The sequence below is a fragment of the Cupressus sempervirens genome, chromosome 6 (genome assembly GCF_028749045.1).
Source record: "Cupressus sempervirens isolate cs-2001-9-10 chromosome 6, ASM2874904v1, whole genome shotgun sequence".
Lineage (NCBI taxonomy): Eukaryota > Viridiplantae > Streptophyta > Pinopsida > Cupressales > Cupressaceae > Cupressus > Cupressus sempervirens.
The window spans coordinates 155652817-155676027 of NC_143123.1; positions in this window are offsets into that span (position 1 = coordinate 155652817).

Here is a 23211-nt window from a genome sequence, read left to right on the forward strand (position 1 = left end):
TTTAAATTTACAAAAGTGACAACTATTGTTGGATCTTGATTCTTGTAAGAGTCATGTGGTGGACGATATTGAAGCATAAATAGACTTTGTTCCCTTCTACACATAATTGATGGTGTTCTTCATATGTTGAACAAATGGTGGTGACCCAGGTTTTTAAACTATCCTCGGCCACTTGATTTTGGTTTTATGGTGGCTAAGGCAAACAATTCCTCAAGCATATTCTTCTCGAAGTGTTTTGCTGGTATGAGTGGAGGGGGCATGTCATCCTGTTGTATCGTTTTTTGGTTGTTTGGTCAGTTCTGCATGATTTGCTCTTTGGACACTGTTGTTTTGCTTAGGCCTCTACTACTGTTTTTGGGTGTTGAGCTAAGTTCCCTTTTCGGTAGATGTTCATATAAGTTTGAATATTTTTGTACAATAAAATCCATGAGTAAATTTGGAATTATTCACACACAAAAATGTTGTTAGCAAGTGGCAACAAATATCAACTCATTCGTGCAATGAAATGACAAGAAGCAATATTTCATGGGAAATATTTACTCAAGATAGGCAGCTGGAACCAAAATCAAGAATATTCCCAGAACCAAACATTTCCAAACACACATCCTCATAAACTCATAGTTGTACTGCTTAAAATATAATATAATTGCAATATTCTCAGACGCAGGTATTATTATCACAGTTGTAGTTCCTACCCGCAGTTATAATTATCAGAGTCGTAGTGGTACTCTGCCTTCTTCTAGGCCGGTCCTTTCTCCTTAAAGTCAGATGTAAACCAGGCAGGTGAATGTGTTTAGGACTTGCTAACATTATTGTGGGATCACATTGAAGAATGTGTTTTGATGGCAGATGGTTTTCCCAGCTCACTAACGTATCAATGCCTTGCATGGCTTCAATGGTTGGACCGGGCACACTTGCACTTTCCTTTGACACTCCACATGCAAATAGGTTACTCGCTGGTAGATCCCTGTGAAATTTCTGCCAAAACAACAACTAATTAAGACTATAATTCAAACATTGTTCAGTGAAGCCACAATAAAGATGAAATAAAGTTGGACATTTTTTTCAAATTTTTTTCTGGGTAATTTCTAGTATTGATATGTAGATTTCTAGGGATTGGTCATAGATTGGCTTAAATGATACATTCTAAGTTTTGATGTCATCTTAATTCTAATAGATAACGTTTATTGCAAAGCAGCTGGTAGTTTTATATAAATCATCTAAATAAATCAAAACTTAAAACTTATATATCAATAATTTGAATCACACTCCATGATTTTCCTCTCCAACTCTGATCCATTATTCTATTAACTTATCTCAACTAAAAAATATTACATAATCTATAATTCTCTTCTCTCGTTATTCTCTTCGCTACATTTCCAAATTCCATTATCCATCATCTAGATGAGATAGATTTACAAGAGAATTTCCTATGCCCATTATATCAATGTACATAGATTTGTGGATTTAATTGGAGTTGGCTTGATAAGTACAGTCTACATTTTGATGTGCTTAAGTGACTCATTTCAGATCATAGTAAAAGATAAGTCTTATTGGAAAGGAGAGTGTAATTTCATCCAAGCAACCAAAATAAGTGAAAACTTAGAATGTGTTTTCTAGTGTGTAACATCTTTCAACATCATCATAATACATAATACGCCATTCTCCTTGTTAACTCTACTTCATCCAAAATGATACTCAGTGATCTATTATTTTCTTCTCTAACTCTATCCTTCTGAATTATGATGTTACAAAAATGTTACACAATTTAAAATCTGATTTATTTAAACAAAATACTCGAAATTCTGAATTGTTGATGTAGCTCATCTAAACTCACATGAAAAGATGAGTTATGTTGTCAAAATTACTATAATTTCATATGAACCACCTAAACAAACTAAGATTTGACATGAATTGTTTAACCCTAATTTTAATATATAACACTTCTTAACATCAACATTTCAAATACATACTCTATGGTTCATCATTATCTTCTCTGTTTCAAATTCATTCAAAATATTAACATTAGAAAAACATTCCACAATCAAATTCAAAAATTCTGATATCATAAACCATAAAAATTTATAGTGTCAAAACTAATTATTTTCACGAAAAAACTAAAAGCTACAATACATACCCATTTAGTTTGGAACATTCCAATTCGGAGATAACCAGGACTCAAAGTTCTGGTCTTGGAGATCACTTGGCCCTTTAACTTGTGCATGTCAGAGAGCTCATCTACAAACATCTCAAGAGAAGCTATTGTTGCATGCAAATCATCTGCACTGACCAACATTATGCAGAGCAACAATAACAATACAGTGAATAAAATCTTTCTTATCTTCATCTTCTCTGTATCCTGCAACATCACCATTGAATCATCACAAGATAAATGCTGAGAAAATAATGCTTACTGACTAGACCATATATCACATTTTAAGGAAGAGAACTTCATTATTTTATTCTAAAGTTGTTTCAGTCATGTTGGCAAAGTGCCCCATGCCTATCTCATGCTGTAATCATTTTTAGATTTTCTGCATTCATGGCGACCCATGAAATTGGGTACTCAGAAAATGATGAGCACGATTCATTTCGAGTTTTCTTAAAGCTTAACTGATTAACATTATTAGAAAATAAATAAAGTGTGCAATATATTAAGCGTAAAGTGAGTACACTGAGAACTCCACTGCTAGTCAAGTGGAAGTGGCCTGCAATGTAAAGCTGTCAGCTTTTTCAATTGCTTACTTTAGAAGGAGTGAGCCTCTGCAGATTGCTAGCTTGTAATAAGCTTCATCCTATGCATCACGAACCTTGTCAACTTGATGATTGTGAGCCTATATCTAAGTATTTTCCCTTCTTCCTTAATCTTGAGGAGGACGATATATATTTGCCCAAATTAGAGATAGTTCCACAGCTTCCAGAAGCAGAAGTAGTGCAGTTTGAGGAGAAAAGGAGAAGCTACTCTAGAGGACATTGAAAAGGTTTAACCCATACAAACCCCTCTCCAGATGGAGATTGAATAGAAGGAAGAGTATCTAGTCCTCTTATTTAAAATAGCTTCTTTCTTTTATGGAGGAAGAAGAAGCAAATGAGGTTGTTTCTACCTTTGAGGAACATATCTCGTCTTTTGAGCCTTTAGAAAAATTAGAGGACCTACTACAAAAGGAAGAAGAGAAAAGTCAACTGTTGCAGCAGGAAATCCTCCACAATATGGAGAATGAGAAAGAGGTTCTCGAGGATATCTTTATCCTTGAGGAAAAGCATACTGATATGCATGAAGCTTTCCCTAAACCTATGCATACTATTGCTGTTCTAATTAAGGAGATTGATGGCGAAGATGACCTTCTGGACGAGTTTGATACAATATGCTCTTCCATTGATATTGAGCCATAACCCCCTCCCATGGAAGAACATGCACTACCAATTGTACCGTCAAAGCTACATCTAAACCAGCAAGATACTATCATTGCAAAGAACAACATTATGGCCAAGGATGATTTATAAGACCAAGTACCATCAAGAGGATGTTCCATAAGGCATCTAGATTTGCCAAAAAAAGCACCATGTTGCCCTCGGTCACACTTATTTAAGCTTTATGATTTGTAATCATGATCATCTTTAAACTTTATGATATATAATATTTACAGTTTTATTGCATATTTGATTACTATGTTAGTATTTACTATGCTGAATGTTGAATTAATACTGAATTTTTTTTTTCATAATTACCATTTTAAGTTATATATGTATAGCCCCCAAATTCAAGCCCTTTTTTTCCACACCCAAAACTTGTCTTGACACTCCCCACCTTACCAATGTTTCATTGTTTTTAACACAAGTGTAGCATCAACCAAGGAAATGAGTAATAACCCCAACATGTTATAACTTCTTCAAACACCAAAATCTTTTGTACTTCAGTTGTTTGACATTTCGCCAAACACTTTGCAAGCAAGCTCTAATACCACTGTAATGTAATGGGCTCTAATACCACTATAATGGGCACCCTAGAAATGCCCAATAACTGAACCAACTACTAATAGATATTTTAACGTCTTTGCATAGATTTAAACCACATAACATGAACATAAGCAAAGGAATTCATGCAAACGGAAAATTGGATGGATGAAAATGCGTCCAAGCTGCCTATTAATGAGTTGATAGAAATGAATTCCAAAGGCTAAACCTCAAGGAAATGATGTTTAGAATGTCACAAGAGAGGATGAATGTCCTCTAATGCCAAGAACAAAACTGGAAATGCATCCAAACTGCCTGTTAATGAGTTGATAGCAATGAATTCCAAAGGCCAAACCCCAAGGGAATGACATCTAGAATGTCACAAGAGAGGATGAACATCCTCTAATGCCAAGAACAAAACTATACATCCAAGTTCCTATCAAATGCAATTCACCATCATCCGATGCTAAACAATGAAGCTTCCACCTCTATTTATACTTTCCCTACACCCTTCTAGAAGGAAATCAAATATTAATTAATAGCAAGTACTAGAAGCTTCCCCTTTCCAATAATTAATACACACTCTAGAAGCTTCTCCCTTGTAATAAAATAATTAATTAAATATAAAGTCACCTTTTTATTTTTTATTTATTTAATAACTTTATAGGAAATTAATTTAATTTCCTTTTATGCTCCACTTAGCCTTTGGAGAACGTGAAGGCTAAGAACTCCATTTAGTTGCTAAAAAGATGGGGACATTACTGTCTACCCTCCTTGAAATTGCTTGTCCTCAAGCAATCTAGAAACACAATGAACTCCAACCTCCACCTAGATCCCAATTGAAGTAGTTTGTGATATCCCTATGGACATTAAACCAATTGCAAATCAGCATCATCAGGACCAACCACATGTCCTCCAACCTAGCACCCAAAACGTGTGCTGATGATGTAGAAGTCAGAATGTCACCAGAAGGCAACTTTGTAGAAGATTTATGAGATCTCTTCTTCCCTATATGTACCCATATAATATGTATTGGACTAGAATCTTGATCATCGCCAACATGCATTGATAAAGATGTAGCTACAAGTGAACCATATGCACTCATGCTAACTGTATCAACAATACGTGTAGTCACATCGAAATATATGGACATAAAAATAACACTAACTGCTGCAATAGAAAACTTAACCAAATTTGTAGTTGATGAAAACTCATAATCAACATGTGCACCATCATTAGAACATACATCAACCATAGCATGCACACTACTAAACTCCTCATTGGATGGTTCAACTGACACAGAAGTGGCTGCTGATATGAGAGTATCCTCGCATTCTCCTAATCTCACTATTGTTGCATCGCCATCCCCTAACAAAGCCTCACATGTGGACTTCTGACTCTGCACATATGACTCAACACCATATTGTGAATCAATAATACTAGAGCATAAACCTACATCTATTGACTTCGTTGAAACCCCCACATCACCAACATCATAGATGGGTGGCTCTATACTTGTCTCGATCCCACCTGAGGAATCAACTACCTCCTACATTGGAGAAACATACAAATCATCAATATTGATGCCCATCTATCTAGCCATAAGCTGCAACATCATATCCATTCACCAATTCTACTCTTATTGCATCATATCCATTCATGTATTCTGCTCTTATTGCATACGTTGCCCCTCCTCTAATGTACCCAGTAACCATTTGAACATCACATCCTGATCTAGACCGATATACATTTTGTCAAACACTTTTCTCTCTATATGGCTATTCCAAGTTCCCTATAAGACCTCCATAGGATAACAGGACTTATAGCTCTACTACCACTGTAATGGGCACCCTGGAAATGCCCATCAACTAAACCAATTGCTAAAAGAGATTGTAATGTCTTTGCATAGATTTTGAAACCATATAACATGAACAATAAGGAATTTAACATGAAGATTGAACCACTGTTGAAATAATATTAGTTCTCAAATACATAGCAATGAATTCCAAAGGCCAAACCCCAAGGGAATGACATCTAGAATGTTACAAGAGAGGATAGACATCCTCTAATGCCAAGAACAAATCTATAACTCACACATCCAAGTTCTTATCAAATGCAATTCACCATCATTCTATGCTAAACAATGAAGCTCCCACCTCTATTTATACTTTCCCTACACCCTTCTAGAAGGAAATCAAATATTAATGAATTGCAAGTACTAGAAGCTTCCCTCTTCCAATAATTAATGCACTCTCTAGAAACTTCTCACTTGCAATACAATAATTAATTGTGCTTCTAGAAAATTAAATTACTAGAGGCTTGCCCCTTTCCAATAATTAATACACACTCTAGAAGCTTCTCCCTTGTAATATAATAATTAATTAAATTAATTAAATATAAAGTCACCTTTTAGTTTTTAATTTATTTAATGACTTTATAGGAAATTAATTTAATTTCCTCTTATGCTCCACTTAGCCTTTGGAGAACGTGAAGGCTAAGAACTCCACTTAGTTGCTAAAAAGATGGGGACATTACAGTCCGCCATCTTTGGACAAGCAATCCAATAGTACAATGAACTCCAACCTCCACTTGGATCTGAATTGAAGTAGTATTTGACATCCCTGTGGACATTAAACCAACTACAAATGAGCATCATAAGGACCAACCACATGTCCTGCAGCCTAGCACCCAAATCTTGTGCTGATGACGTAGAAGTTAGAATGTTAGCAGAAGGCAGCTCCATAGAAGATCTATGAAACCTCTTCTTCCTAACTACTGTAACACAAAACTAAATCTTTGTAGATGGTGAAAACTGAGCCCAACTCCACTCAGGTGAGTGATCAACATCAACCTCAAACATCAGATTGTCATAAGATAATATTGCATCCATGTTGAACATAGTACTATCGTAGAAGTGAACATCAACACTTTATTGATCAGTATAATATGACTCTATCACTATATCACTCACCTCATTAGCAGTAACAAGTGTACTATCATCAGAGAACACATCTACAACCACATCCGTAGTACAAAACTCCTTGTTGGATGGTTCAACTGACACATAATGTAGTTGCATCAAAATATATGGACATAGGAACAACACTATTGTTGCAATAGAAAACTGAACAGAATTTGTAGTTGATGAAAACTCATAATCAATATGTGTGCCATCATTAGAACATACATCAACCACTATGTGCATACTGCTAAACTCCTCATTGGATGGTTCAACTGACACAGAAGTGGTTGCTACTATGATAGTATCCTCACATTCTCCTAATCTCACTATTGTTGCATCATCATCCCCTGACAAAGCTTCATATGTGGACTCCTAACTCTGCACACAAGACTCAACACCAAATTACGAATCAATAATACTAGAGCGTAAACCCACATCTATTGACTCTATTGAAACACCCACATTACCAACATCATAGCTGGGTGGCTCTATACATGTCTCGATCCCACCTGAGGAATCAACTACCTCCTACACTAGAGCAACATACAAATTGTCAATATTGATGCCCATCTATCTAGCCATAAGCTGCAACATCATATCCATTTGCCTATTTTACTCCTATTTCAAACACTGCCCCACCTTTAGTGTACCCAATAATCGTCTAAGCATTTTGTCAAATGCTTTTCCCTCTATCCGGTTGTTCCAAATTCTCTATGAGACCTCCACAAAATGGCAGGACTTATAGCTCTAATACTATTGTAATGGGCACCCTGGAAATGCCCAATAACTGAACCAACTACTAATAGAGATTTTAACATATTTGCATAGATTTAAACCACATAACATGAACATAAACAAATTAATTCATGCAAACGAAAAATTGGACTACTACTGAAATATTATTAGTTCTCAAACTAATAAAATTAAATACAACTCGCTAATTACTCCAGCATCATCAAATACATAACAAATTGTTCAACTCACTAATTACATACAATTGGCCTGTGGCTGAAAATGCATCCAAGTTGCCTATTAATGAGTTGATACCAATGAATTTCAAAGGCCAAACCCCAAGGGAATGATGTCTAGAATGTCACAAGAGAGGATGAATGTCCTCTAATGCCAAGAACAAAACTGTACATCCAAGTTCCTATCAAATGCAATTCACCATCATCTGATGCTAAACAATGAAGCTCCCACCTCTATTTATACTTTCCCTACACCCTTCTAGAAGGAAATCAAATATTAATTAATTGGAAGTACTAGAAGCTTCCCCCTTCCAATAATTAATGCACTCTCTAGAAACTCCTCCCTTGCAATACAATAATTAATTGTGCTTCTAGAAAATTAAATTACTAGAGGCTTCCCCCTTTCCAATAATTAATACACACTCTAGAAGCTTCTCCCTTGTAATACAATAATTAATTAAATATAAAGTCACCTTTTAATTTTTAATTTATTTAATGATTTTACAGGAAATTAATTTAATTTCCTCTTATGCTTCACTTAGCCTTTGGAGAACATGAAGGCTAAGAACTCCACTTAGCTGCTAAAAAGATGGGGACATTACAAAATGTTGTATTTGGATGCCACAGCAAGCAAGACTTGATCCTAAATCTGGTAACAAACATTGAGTGTGTTAGTAAACAGGTTTGTCCTCTCCAATAATACCTTCACAAATGACTCTCAAATATCCAAAAATAAAGACAAACCCTAAAACCAACAATAGAGTCACTTGCAATTATCCTAACAAGTGCTCTCTGAATTTTGAAATAGAGGTATAGCTCCCTCCTTTTGATTCAAAATAAATAATTTTTTGATATGCCTTTAACTAGAAGGCAAAGAAGGAACACTAATCATTCATTCATCAACATGATATGAATGCGAACCTTAATTTAAATAATTTTGAAAGGAGATCAAATACATAGCACAGAGGCTATCTAATCAATCTTCGTGCTTACAAAGAAACAAAAGAGAAATTTGATATTCACTACTTGTACAATGCATAAAACCTCAGGATTCCATGACACACAAGAAACCTTGATAAATGAACAAGATCATATTCTGAACATGGCTAGAGTAACCACAAGATCATTTCCAACCAAAGAAATGTAAATTCAAATCATAGGATCTAAATTAAATTTCTCTTTATTCCAAATATGTAAACAAAACAACCATAGGATCATTTTATCCTTGGATCATAAACAAGTTTGAAAAATAAAATCAATTTCTCCTTCCCTTCTCTATTACAAATCCTCCAACTTAAAATACCTTCCCTATCTTGAAAAATGTACAAACATTTTTCCACCTAGAAGAACCTCCTTACAAAAGTTTTCTCCCATTAAATAAATTTGCCAAGAAGTTTGGTAACTACCTAACTTCTTACCGAATTCTTTGTCCTCTCCAACATTTTATTATAATAATTAATTCTTATAAAAGAATTAATTATTTCAAATTATTTTTTTAACATTTTCCTTATCCCCCACTTCCCATTAAGTGCAATATTTATTTTGCACTTTTATAATAATATTAATTCTTAAAGAATTAATTTATTTTATATCTATCAACTTACCCACCCCCCCTTTTATATTTTTCTTATGGGCACATACATTGAAATAATAATTATCTCTTTTGAGGTGAGAAACTAATTTTATATAATAATTTAATACCTAATTACTTTGCACTTTAATATTGAATTCCTTAAAGAATTAAATATTAAATGAATGCAAAATAATTTTAAATTTTAAATTTTTTTTAAAAAAATTATCACATAATTGAGTAGGAGGAAATTATATAGGGTTCCAAAACCCTATGTAATAGGGTGCAAGTCTCCAATTCAGCTTGTTCTCATTCTCATTGGCATCCTTCACAATTCCAAAGTCTCCTTATGATACACTAAATCATGTGGATTCTTGTCTTTGTTTTCTTTAAAGATAAATGCAGGCTTAAACAAAACTGCAGCATTCCAATCACAAAGAACAGTAAACACCCATATAAGCACTCACACCACAAAGAATGCTAAGTTCAATGTGCCTGAAAAAAAAGTTCCAATAGTTAAACTAGACACACAAAGATATTTTCATAGTCCTTCAATTGGTATTTTCCATTCAATTCAAAATCGGACCTGCACTACTACATTTAACCTCATTTTTCGACCATCAACTAAATAAGTTTAGGTTGGTCGAGGTGTTAAGGTAAAAAAATTGTTTTTTTTTACATGTAAGTCCCGTGTTGGTCAAAATTTTGACCAACACGGCGCTTAAAAAAAAACACACACATTTCTTTGTCTTTCAAAAAAAAAATTTGTGTCTTTCGCGCGCTTGCGAGTTTTTGATATTTTCACAAGAGTTTTGAAGACAGTAATCGGATACTATTATTGTTTGGATACATTTCTTGCAAACCAAAATGCCATAATCTTGCATACTGATCCGTAGAGCATATGCCTTTCACACCCTACAAACCTTGCTACTTAGTAGAGAACTACGAAAATGCCACATAGAGACATTAAAATGAGAACACCCTAGAGAACCCAAGAGAAAGCGGTCTTCTCATTATCCAGCACGGTAAATATTGTAGCCAGAAAGCCATAGGCAGCGAAGCCAAATCTCAAAGAAACCACTCCTCTGTTGATGCTCATGAAGAACAACTTGTCTCCTACGGTCAACTCTGAAGTTAGCTCCCACAGGATACACGTGAATAGAGATAAAAGGAAAGCTATACAGTTGAAAAGAAGGAATACTTTGAATGAGGTGAAGGATATGAGCACAGGGATCCCCAGCTTAGATGAGTGTTTGTCTGTTTGGAAGGCACCTAGGGACATTTTTAGAATTGGGAAGAAAAAGGATCAGACAGTAAAAGTGGAGATTGAAATCAAAGAGACTAGCACACTGAATCCTTAATATCGTAAGTGAAATAGACCATCATTCATTGAGGAATAGGTTTTTCTAAGGTGATTTCGGTAGATTAAAATCAGTTAAGCCAACACTGTATTGGGTTTTAGCTTTATCAGAAATTTCATAACTAAGCAATTTTAATTTGGGTATTTTGGATTCGAAATTAAGAAAGTAGTTCTGAGAGTGTAATGGGTAAGCATTATTCGTTTGGATTTTCAGGTTTTGGAAGTAAGGAAATAGCACTAAAACTGTAATGGGTTTTATTTATTAGAGTATTTTAAGTCCATTAAAAATTAGATTTCCACAGTGCATTCTGGAAGTGAATAGTGTTTTTGGATTAAACTGTGTTTTGAAATTTTTAGTATCAAATCCAGAAGCATTATGGATACCAAAAATTTGGAACACAACTATCTCCAGAAGAATTATTCAATATGCTATGTCCATTTGGATGCCCTGACGTGAGAGCCCAAATTCTTGTATAATTGGGTACTAGTTTTGATTTTTGTATCATAGACTGTCGTGAGATTTTCTTTTCTTGGTTGGAAATTTTGAGGTTAAAGTCAGCTTATAGTGCTTTGTTGTTGTGGTGTGTGATCAATTTTGTTTTTAAACAATTGTAGGCTTGTCATTCGCTGTGTAGGTAGGAATGAAATTTATACTATTATGAAAGCCCAGGTTCTTGTTATAGCTCAGTACAGGTACAAATTTTTCAATTATCGACTATCTTTTATGTGAGATTTGCTTCTTGGTGGAAAAATTCCTAGATAGAGTATATGGTGCTTTGTTATTGTTTTGTGATCCAATCCATTTTTTTTAATTGTAGGCCTACCGATGACTGTGTTGGTAGGACTGGAAATTATAAATGCCTATTATTTGAGGATGCTCGGATGAGTTAGGAATTCAACCCAGATCAACATTCATGAATTGCCCTCCAACCAAGCTTAAGGTAATAAAAATTATGTTAATACAACAATACATATATTGTAAAACAAATAGGTGGTTGCAAAAACATAACACGAGTCAAAATTTGTGATCCATATCACTCATTCTGATATGATTGCTCTGAAAATTCTGAAGTAATAGGTGGCTTCTATCCTCAAATTTTTGTTTAGATTGTTTTAGAAACTTGTTTTTATAATACAGCTCTTTATGTATTTCAATATTTATCTAGATATGGTAATTGTCATTATTGCCCTTAAGTTTACCTATAGAGAACAAATAGAAATAGAATACCAATAGATTGATTACCTATCAAAATTACATAGCAAAAGCAAAGTGTGAAGTATACTAACAGATATGATCAGTCTTGTATCCAAGGCCTTCACGGTGCATATATCTCTTGACAAATTGATTGAGTCAATTTTTGATCAGTTAATGTTATTGAACCCTCTGAACAATTATTAGGCGTCCCACTTAATAATTCTTTTGTTGAAGCTAGAGTAGAGTCTGCTTAAAACTTATGTATCCAATTTCTTTGCTGAAGCTTATTTTGAAATTAGAATCATTGCATGAGTGCAACTCAAACTGTTGTGCTACATAGCAAATTCTGTAGATTTCAATGGTTCTATTGCTGGAAAGAAAACTTGGACTGGGATGAGGTAGCACCAATAGCATTGATTTATGGTATAGAAGTGAATACAATAAAGTGTCTGGGAAGAATTTATTAAGTTTTACTTTCAACTCTAGGGGAATTAATTTCTAAGCCATTTGATATTTGAAGATGAGGAAAATGCTTTTGACAATTGGATATGTAATCAAAGCTTTAGTTCTTTTTGGTTCTCTCAGAAATAATTTACAATTTAAGAGAGTGGTAATGAGGGAAGGTCAAGTATGAAGCATGCTTATGTCAAAAACTTTGATTGTGGATTTCTTCAACTTTTTAAAATTTATAAAGTTCATGTGTTTATATATAAAAAGAAAAGAGAGAAATATATATAATTGTAAAATAAAACTATTTCGTATGAATTTATGATGTTTGATCAATATCAAGATAAACATAATAATATAAAATTATAAATATAAGATCCAATATAGACTCTGTCCAAATCCATCAGAACCAGTTGGAAAATAGACTTAAGTATCACTGAGAATCTTTGTAGTTGCATCTTCTACTATGTATTCTTCTTTCAAACTTTTGTATGAAAACTAGGGTTCTTATGTCCATGGTTACAAGAAAAGAGAGAATAAGTGCACATGATATAAAAGTAGCAACTCATGTTGAAGTAAACCATTAAAGATAATTCTTAGAATAGACAAAAAGGCATAAATAGGAGTAATAGTAGCAGATACCTTATAATGGAGTACCAATTGGACAAAGAACTTCCATGGAAGGCAAATACAGATCCTTCAGTTTTCCTATGCTCTGCAAGCTTGAGTTCACTCTCTGAGTTATATAAAACTGTGAACTGGTAGAGAGATCCAGGCAACTGAAACTTGTGATCCTTCTAGAGTAGACAAAGGGACAATCTATTTGTAAACAACACATATCTCAGGATTTTATATGGAAGCCATATTTTTTCTACATAATCTTCTTGAGATAAGTCATTCTGATTGACACTGTCAGTGATATAATCCTTTTGCAGCCACAAAATTCCAAGCTTTACAACTAATTCGATTTCATTGGAATATTGCTGCATTTCTGAAAGTGGGGGAATGGAATCTATTAGCTTTTGTAAAAGGCACAAATCTTTATTGGTCATGGCATTCACTAAAAAACTTAGTATCTATTGGAATGGAATCTATTAGCTTTTGTAAAAGGCACAAATCTTTATCCTCTGTTTCTTTTGATAGTCTTCGTAGTGAGTTCCCTTGCAATAACCTCACCTTACACATGGCAAATACATCGTTAGTGGTTTTGAAATCACCAATGTTGTGAAGGTGTAATTGAGGGTAGCAGTCATAAACCACGAGTTCTCCTTTCTAGTTCCCTATTGTCCCAAGATATTGCAAGCCAGGATACTTAGGCATCCATGCCATCATGTAGATTGGGTAAGGGTGTTATGCCCCGCCCGGAGATCCTTGGAAACAAGGATTCAAATCAAGCCAAGATAAAAATTTTTTTTTTTTACAAGTATGAATGCACAAGACAACATCATACAAGGATCACAAAGATCGCAACGAAAGACTTCAACACAATCCCGGCAACCAAGGAATCTCCGAACGCCACTACCCAACTGACACACCCAAACAAAAGCCAACAACCACCACAACAAGATGAGGGCACAGGAAAAGACCACTCATCAACAAAACACCAAGCTGGGGTAAAATGCAGAATCCCAAAATTTGGCTAAGCCTGAAATCCTGAAGCCCTGAAAATTGGCTAAGTCTGGATTTCTGAAGCCCTGAAATTTTCTAGAATCCATAACTTATCTCCGAGAGGTCTGAAACCTATCTCAAATGATTTGTCGCATATATTAAAATATATCTTAAGTATAAGTTATACGTCAACTTATACTTAAACGATATATTTTAAACCCCAAGAGACTAAAACAGAAACATGAAAACTTGATTTTAAGAGAAACTGACAGAATTCAAAATGCAACAGCATAGGGTCGAAGAACGCCCAAAAGGGTATCCAAAACCACTCTCAAAAAGATCGGATCACGAAGAAAAGTGCCCACTGATGGCACGCACAAGTTTTTCACAAAAACTGTGCGACACTTTTTACTAAGGGAGGGCGATACTTCTCCTTAAAGCGTGCGACACTCTTCCAGTGTCATGCGACATTTCTCAAGAAGGCATGCGACACTTTTTAGCATTGTACGATATTTCTCAAGAAGGCGTGCGAAACTCTTCCAGTGTCGTACGACATTTCTCAAGAAGGCGTGTGATACTTTACAGTGTCGTATGACATAGTTTGCATGGGCGTCTGATACTTTTTAAAGTGTCGCACCATGCTAAACAAATGTCACCCATAGAAACACGAAAACACTCCCAAAAGCAAAAAGGACAAAAATGAGAGCAAAGAACCTCCACACCAGGTAGTACTGAATCCACAAAGGCTCGAGGAATGAACACTCAAGTGCAAGAACAACACAGAAAGGAGAACATCAATCCATCTAAACTACAGCAGCAAAGAACACACTGAAAATAAACATCGCAATGAACTGAACAACCAAACTAAGTACGCAAATCCTCCCATCCGTTAATAGCATCATAAGACCATCGAGGGTCCTAGCCATCCCCTGCGCGTAACATCCCAAGCCACCGACCAAATCGTCGGTACTGTCGTAATAGGGACGTCACTACTAAAACATGCATAATAACAGCATAAGAAAATCTAACATGCTAGTGATAACGCATAAGATAATCCTACAACAGATAACATCACCTATCACATGCTAAACAACAATAAGCAATAGATATACTACTAAAGCAAATCACATCATCTAATCATATGCTAAACATCATAATAAGGGAATGCGCCAAATAAAATAACATCATCTAAACATGATATACAAGCATCCCAAAGAAAGCATACTCCGGAACCTGAAGTACCAAGTGAAGACATCTAGCAACAAACGCACTAGGACAAAAGATCGTCTCTGTACACCGATCCCTAGTAGTGGTGAAGGTACCTATGCCTCCCAACCACGTGGCACCCATAGGTCCACACCTGCCGTGCTGATGGAGATAAAGATCCAACCACAAACACACAAAAATCACAACATCCATGGCTAACACTCACGCCAAACAGTATGATGGTTGAACCAAGAACCTAAGACAATGCAAGGAGTATAGGTCCTGGTCAGACACTCAATAGGCTACTATGTAGGGACTAACATCATGGAGAGTCTCTTGGCATCAAAAAGCCCAAGCTAGGACTTGCGCAGATTCAACATCCCTCAACGGAAAGGCTCTTGCACCCCAAACCTTTTTATTATCTTAAGTTTTATTATCATTCACACATTTTATTTAATTTTCACTTAATTAAAACTTCCTTCTCCAACGCTCTAGGCACAATGATCACCAGGTTGCGAGGTAGATGCCCCCTCCATATGCTACCCTACCCTACCCATGCTCATCCTATGACAAGTGCCCGTGGGCATGCATACTCCCATCCCAACCCCAATGATCATAACTTCGGCAAATCCATGAAAAATCGGGCCTCGCAAGTCACCCAACAAATGTACGCACACGTACTCGTGTGTGGCGCACCACCATCACGAAGATCATAACACAAGGACAGGAATGAGAACACAATGCAAAGAAAACACCCAACTAAAAGCAACATGGGAAGGATGGATTCTACACAAATCCCAAAGCTAATAAAACCATACATCATAAAATCACTCAATCGGCCTCAATCCGAGAGTATGGATTCTACACAAATCCCAATGATGTAACAAGACCAAACATCGTGAACTCACTCAACCGGCCTCAATCCGAGAGTATGGATTCTACACGAATCCTAGCGTTCACGAAACAAAAGCAAAGGTCCACCAAAACCATAACAAGTAACAAATCACTCAACCGAACACAAAGTCGGGAGTACGGGTGCAACATGTATCCCAATGCAACATAAAAGTGCAAAAGTGGTCTGACTGATATCCAAACGGATCATCAAGGTCCACGACCCACATTGTGCCAAGAAAATCTGAGAAAATAGGGTGGCATGCAAAACAAGGTAAAAACCCCAAAAATTTGGAAAATTTCAAAATTAAAACCCATTTGGCCTTTGGGTTCAAAAACCCCAAAAATCCAAAAATAAATGGAATCAAACACCGTATGCAAAAACGGCCAGCATAATGGTGCAAAATCCCAAACCCTCATCCTGAAAAATAGGGAAATGTTCATACCCGCCCAACCGGGTAGAACTAGCATACAGAAATGTAGGGGAACACTAGTTCTCAGCCTCCAAACAAACGGCTACCAAAAACAGAAGCAGAAACGGAGCAAAAACAATAAAACAGGAAAGCCCTACCTCACAGCCAAAAGGGCAAAATGGAAATCTGAACCATAAAATAAAACGCCCACAGAAGTGGCTGAAAATTGCGGCAATCCAAGGTTTCCCCGAGCTGGATCCAACGAGCTCAACCTCGCGACGATCCCACGCCCGTAGCTCCCACAACGAACAAAACAGTAAATCCTCATGAAGAAGATTTTGGGTTTTACTCTCCAACTTTCCAAATGAAAAGTGAGAAGTGAGGAATTAAATTCCTCTTTGGACACTTATTCACTTTTCGGTTGAATAATCGATTAGGGCATTTAACCAGCCAATCTAGTTAAACTCCAAATCGACCCAAACGAAAACAGGCTATTCCTATAAATAGGAATTCATCTATGGAAAAGCTGCCAGAAATTAAAATAAATCAATTAAAAAGCCTGAAAACCCAAAAACACATAAATCACCTTAAACAACTTTCACGACAATGCGAACCTCTAAATGCATAGACACGATTACTGGTCTAATCACATAATGCAATGAGTTCGGATTTAATAATCATCGAAAGGTTTAAATTAAACATTTTAATAAAGGATACGTCGACCATACAAGGACGACATTGGTAAAATATGAAAGGTTGAATCACTAACTCCATGTGCCACTGCTAGGGATATAAATCCTGCACACTAAACAACATGATCAATTGCAATTGCATATAATAACATAGCCAAAGCAATAAATGTATTAAATCACATAATTTAGCCATTTAATTAATTATATTAAAATAATCTATTTACATCACTCACGTTCGCATAAAGCATAACAACATAGGAATGAAGTAAATAACCATAGCATTAAATCCATCACATAACATAATCAAAGGTATGTTCAAATACCAGATAACCAGATACCATCATAAAACACATTGTCATCTTAAAATGGCATCATCATGCAATATGATTAACTGAACAGCATAGTAGTCTAATATCTATGATACTGGAATCAAAGAGTAACATTTGACCCTCAGGTCATCTCAAATGTAAAACATCACATAAGAACAGATATCTCTCAGATCAAAATATAACAAGGTAAATGTCCGTAGCACAGAACCAAATAATCCAACAAGAACAATCCATTCTAATTACTTAAGCATTTAATAATGATTGATTACTTTGCATTAAAAAGGTATTTAAAACACATAAGCAAACACAGTCATAAACATGACTAACCATTGCTACAGGAACCTAGTCCAGTGTAGCATGGTAACAGAACATAGTGCAATCTCTGCACACATCTCAGGGTAATCACGGAACAACCTCATGATACCACATCGATCCTGGTAACCACTGGCACAAACTTCGGTGAACCAAAAATCACATCATAATCTCAAAGATCAGTCAAAAGCATAATCAATGCAATTGATAAAGAAACATAAATCCAAACACCTCAACGGTGTAGACCACTCAGGGTCACAATCATGATCCATCACAACAAAAGATCAGCAAGGGTGCATCCATCAGGATGACTTACAAAAGTCAAATGGGAGAGGCACTACAAAGGGGTTGTGTAGAATGCCCAGTGTGTGTTACAGTCCTCATTTTCTCATCAATATTCTCACTGATTATAACTGCCCAATCAAACATCTCATTCCCACTATGTATCATCTCTATGTAGTAACACATCCAAGACTTGAAAAGCGCTTCCTGTGGACTGCCTATTACTCTTTTCAGCATCAAAATGAGATCTCCTTCATCTTTACTAAAATCAATCTTTGTTAACTTGGGGAGCTGGGAGCAAGTTCGTATAGGTCTTGCCAACCACTCCTTGTTGACAAGGCTAATGTAATCATTGGATTTGTTTTCGTACCCTTTCATGGCCTCCATCTTTGTCTTACTAACATCTACCTTATGTTCTAGGATGTTGGAGGCTTCTCTTATGGCATCCACTGTGAGTGGAGCTGCAACATTTCCCTTCGGTGTGAGGACTTGTTTTGTGGTTAGAGTGGAGTTTTTTGCCATCTCTAAAACTAACTCTATCCACTGATATATAGGAGGGAAGACCGCTGCTTGTGCGATGCCACTCATAATGATCATCTTGATCACCTTGGATTGGTTGACTCCATACATTCTTTCCCTTATAAAATTTCATGTCAAATGGCCCAAGATTGGTGTCTCCATTTTTCTCCCATGTAGAGGTGAAGTTGGATTGATGTTTCATTTCTTGTGTATCAGCTTTCAACTATGCCAACCTTCATGCCTCAGCACTTTCAACATTTCTAACTCCCTTTCCTATAGTTGCTTGCTCATTTCTTTCTTTCTCTCTTGTAGGTGGATCTTTCTTCTCCTCAACTTTGGCTATGGATTTGGATTTGGATTTTGGGTTCTCACCTCCTTTCTCCATGAATAATCCTGCCACAACAACCTCTAATCAGATTTCAACTCATTTTCATCAAACTTGGACTAAATTTTAAAGTTAATAGTTGCTGAAGTACCTAAAACTAGATCCTAGACATTTACATCATATTTTTAAAATTAGTGAATTAGAGGTCTAAATGGCTTAAACACTTAGGAATGTAGTCATTTTCTAATACTAGGCCTCATGTCACCTTTATCAATTTGGTTTTAATTCATTCTTAGTGGAAATGGAAAAGAGGACTAAGATTTGGAAAATGAATTGTGATATGGAATTATATAAATCTGGAAGTAATTGCAAACCACTGTTAACAGCAACAATAAAGTTGTTGGAGGTGAAGCTTCAAGACCTTGATTGATTTTGTTTGATTCAGACCTTGGCACTTATTGGTGATGATGCAAATTAAGCTCTGATTTGCTGGTAAGCACCCCAATTTGATTGTAAAAGCCTGAGACTAGAGTTTATTAGTAGCAAATGCTTGAAATCTGAGTCCTCTTGTTGCAATCAGACCCCAATTTGCTTGAAAGCAGAACTTTTACACTGGTGAATGCCTGTAGGTGCATGGAATCAGAGTTCTAATGCTGGTAAATGCAAATAGGGTCTTTAATTTTTTGATGAATGCTGATAATTAGAGCCTAACTTGCTGGTAGACACCTGCAATCAGACCTTAAGTTGATGATGAATGCTGGTAATCAGTTCATCTTCAACCCAAAAACTTGGAGGAGAAAGATGTGTGTCAAATTGTATCATCTCCGTTGTTTAGATCTGCCACAATATGATTGAAAAACTTCCAAAATCCTTGTCTTGATGGTTTGGATTTCTTAGATCTGCCTGTAATTAGTTAGAAAAAACTATTTTGAAATGAATGAATGACTTTATATATGTAGAGATGGCCTCTTTCAGTGATTCTATCCTTGTAGTTCTAGAAAAAATTAATCATTACTATCAGACATGTAATAATCACTCTTATTTGCATTGAATTCGTAGTCTTATTAAATCTGGGCCTCTCTGTCATTTTAAAATCAAATTTAAACCCCCTTAATGTATCAAAGCTATCTATGTAGGCATCACATTATTAAATTTAGGCCTCTTCTAGTTCAACTCGAGGCAAGTTGATGCCATGTTTGATGTCTGTCATTTAAAATTGGTGGCATCCTGTCTTAAATATGCATCCAAATTTTTTATTAGAAAGCGGCTGCAAGCTTAGAGTTCTGAATCCACATGCCTTAATTAAGGTTTGACATGTCAAACTTACACCCATATTTAGGCCCACACATTTGATTAGAGTCTTATCCTTGGGCATTGAATATAAATGGCACATTAATTATCTGATCTGGGCCTCTTTTCATTCAAATTTAGGGCTGGTTTTCATGATTTTGGGACTGGCCAGCCCATTCTTTTCATGGTATATGGTCTCTTGAAGATGATTTAGGCCCAACTTATGATTTCAAGGTTACATGTTAGGCAATTTGGGTCTCTCCTATAAAGTTTTAGGCCTACACGTTTCAGCAATAAGATCTGGCTGTTAAACTCTAGGGTACCTGCCAGATTTAGGGCCCATGTGTTTGATGCTTGATGTAATGGCCCCACCTCAAGTGGCAATTAATTTTTTTTTTCTTCTCTAGCCGAGTTTATCCCTCAGCTTAGTCAAAGGCTCTCTTAACTGGTGAACGACAACAATAAAAACTTTCATTTTCTGCAAACCGTTTCACTTTCTAGGATCTTAATTTGATTTGGGTTGATGCATTAATAAAATTAGCAAGTTCAGTCATTCAATTTATCTATTCCCAGATGTGTTTTGTCATTACATTGAACTTTTTGTTGCGTGAGTTGTAGAGCAGTGATTTCTTTTTGATTGTTCCTATTATAGCGGTCGGGTTTTAGGATTAATGAAGACCATTCCATGAATATAAAGGCCTAATATTCATGGAAGGTCATTGCCTAACTTGTATATAGATGTTTCTAACCATGTATATACAGAAATCATGGGGGAACAGTGTGATCACAAGTTGAACAGTGAGAACAAGTGCTGAAATTGGGTACCGAGTATTGCAGTGACTAACCTAGCCAAACAACGAGTATATTTTATGTTTGGGAACATTATACAATGTTCATTTGATGGTGAATCTATCACCAATTCATTGCAGGGTCGTGTGGAGATAGTGGATTGAGGAAGCCCTAGTTGATAGGGTTGGAAGACACCAATTAGGGATACGGGTGTTGCAGGGCCCATGAGACAAATTGCCTTTGGATTTTAGCAATTGGAGACAGAATAAGTCACTATCCAGGAGTTGGAAGTGCCAAGTGTAATCTACCACATACTTCCTTTGTTATCAATGAATTCTTGCACTTCAATGTATGCTATCTCTGATATACAATCTGAAGTGTGTGATCTCTTAGATACTGTCTCTGATATATGATGTTCATACTTGCTCCAGTAAAGCTCATTAGGCTGTTGTCTTGAAACAGAGCATATCCAACATGATAAGAAAAGAGAAGTAATCTGTTTTTGATGATTTTGAAGGATATCCACTCTTGAGGCATGAAAAGACATGAGAATGGGATGCATCCGATCTCCTTGATTATCTCCATTGCTTAATGATGCCACTTATGATTATATTATCTCAGAAACATTTGTTTATTACTTGACATATTATTTGCAAATCATTATTGGTGTGGACTTAGCTAATCACCATGAAATTTGTTTCTCATTAAAATGGCATACAACCATGCTACCATATCTCTTGCAATGGATCAATACCATTCAGTGGCAATTGCTAGAAATATCTATTGATATGTTGAATCTCATTTGAACCCCGTGATGGATACATGATTGGAATCGATGCCATGCTGATTGTTTTTGTTCACTGGAAATCTTTATTCTAAGAAACCATCTTATTTATAAGACTTCTCGGTCTCCTTACTATCTGAATATATACTAACTCCACTATATATTAGTAGGATGTTTGAAAGTGGTTTCAGATCTTCTGTTTACATTTTTGTTAATTTATATTTTTCCAATTTTATTTTGAAGTTATGACCAAACTTCTATGATGCATGGTCCAATTTGGATAGTGCATACATGCGGAAAGGAAGGTTAAGTGAAGCTGCAAAGTGTTGTCGTCAAGCTCTTCATCTAAATCCTCGTCTTGTAAGCCTCTCTCTCATTGAAATTGTACATTTTGTATGTACTTCAAGACTTCCCTGAATTCTATGGTTGTGATTTTTTTGGTACACTATACAGGTTGATGCACACAGCAACCTTGGAAATTTGTTGAAGGTGCAAGGATTAACTAATAGGTTTAGTATCTCATTCATCATGCTACTTTTAGTGACTTCAGTTGGTTTGTATTGTAATTATGTATTGTATGCCATATATCTTCTAATAGGTGGCGTTTCCAATGATTTTGATCCAGGAAGCACTAGTTAAGCTAAAAAGTTATGTTTGAAAGTTTATATTTTTCTATCTTTTATGTTCATCTTGCTTTGTTTCTATAGATAATTGTAAATTATATCTCAATGTCATGGCTTGCTTTTTCACAAAGTAGCAAAACCATAATATGATTACCATAGAGATGAGGTCATTTACTTTTTAGCATTTCAATAGTTTATTCATGTGTTTGATATGGAAGTTGGTGTTGCAGCTGCTCTATATGCAAATGTTGGATATTCTCAGTCTAATATATTTATTGCTTTGGCTCACCCAGGATGCAGTTCAGCAGCCCTTTTTAATCAAGACCTCTCAGAGTCGACATGCTTGATTTTTTTAAGTTGCCCACCTATTCATGAAGATTTGATTAGTAGTGGTTCAAGGTACTATTCTTCTTGTGTGTGTGTAATGGTTCACAATTTCATGATTCTATAATCTACCCGTTTGGCCTAACTTTTTTGGATTCTACAGTAGTATTTTTGCTCCAATAGTACAGACAAATGAATTGTGTCATCAGTATTCTGAAGCCTGCGTACAAGTCTACAAAGAGATGGGTGTCAAGGTTATAGATTCATTACTACACTTAGGAATGGGCTCATCTTCAATCTTCAGAAGATTGAATATGAGCACATTCCCGATTGTGGTAACACTAGTACATTTGACCCCATTTTGACCA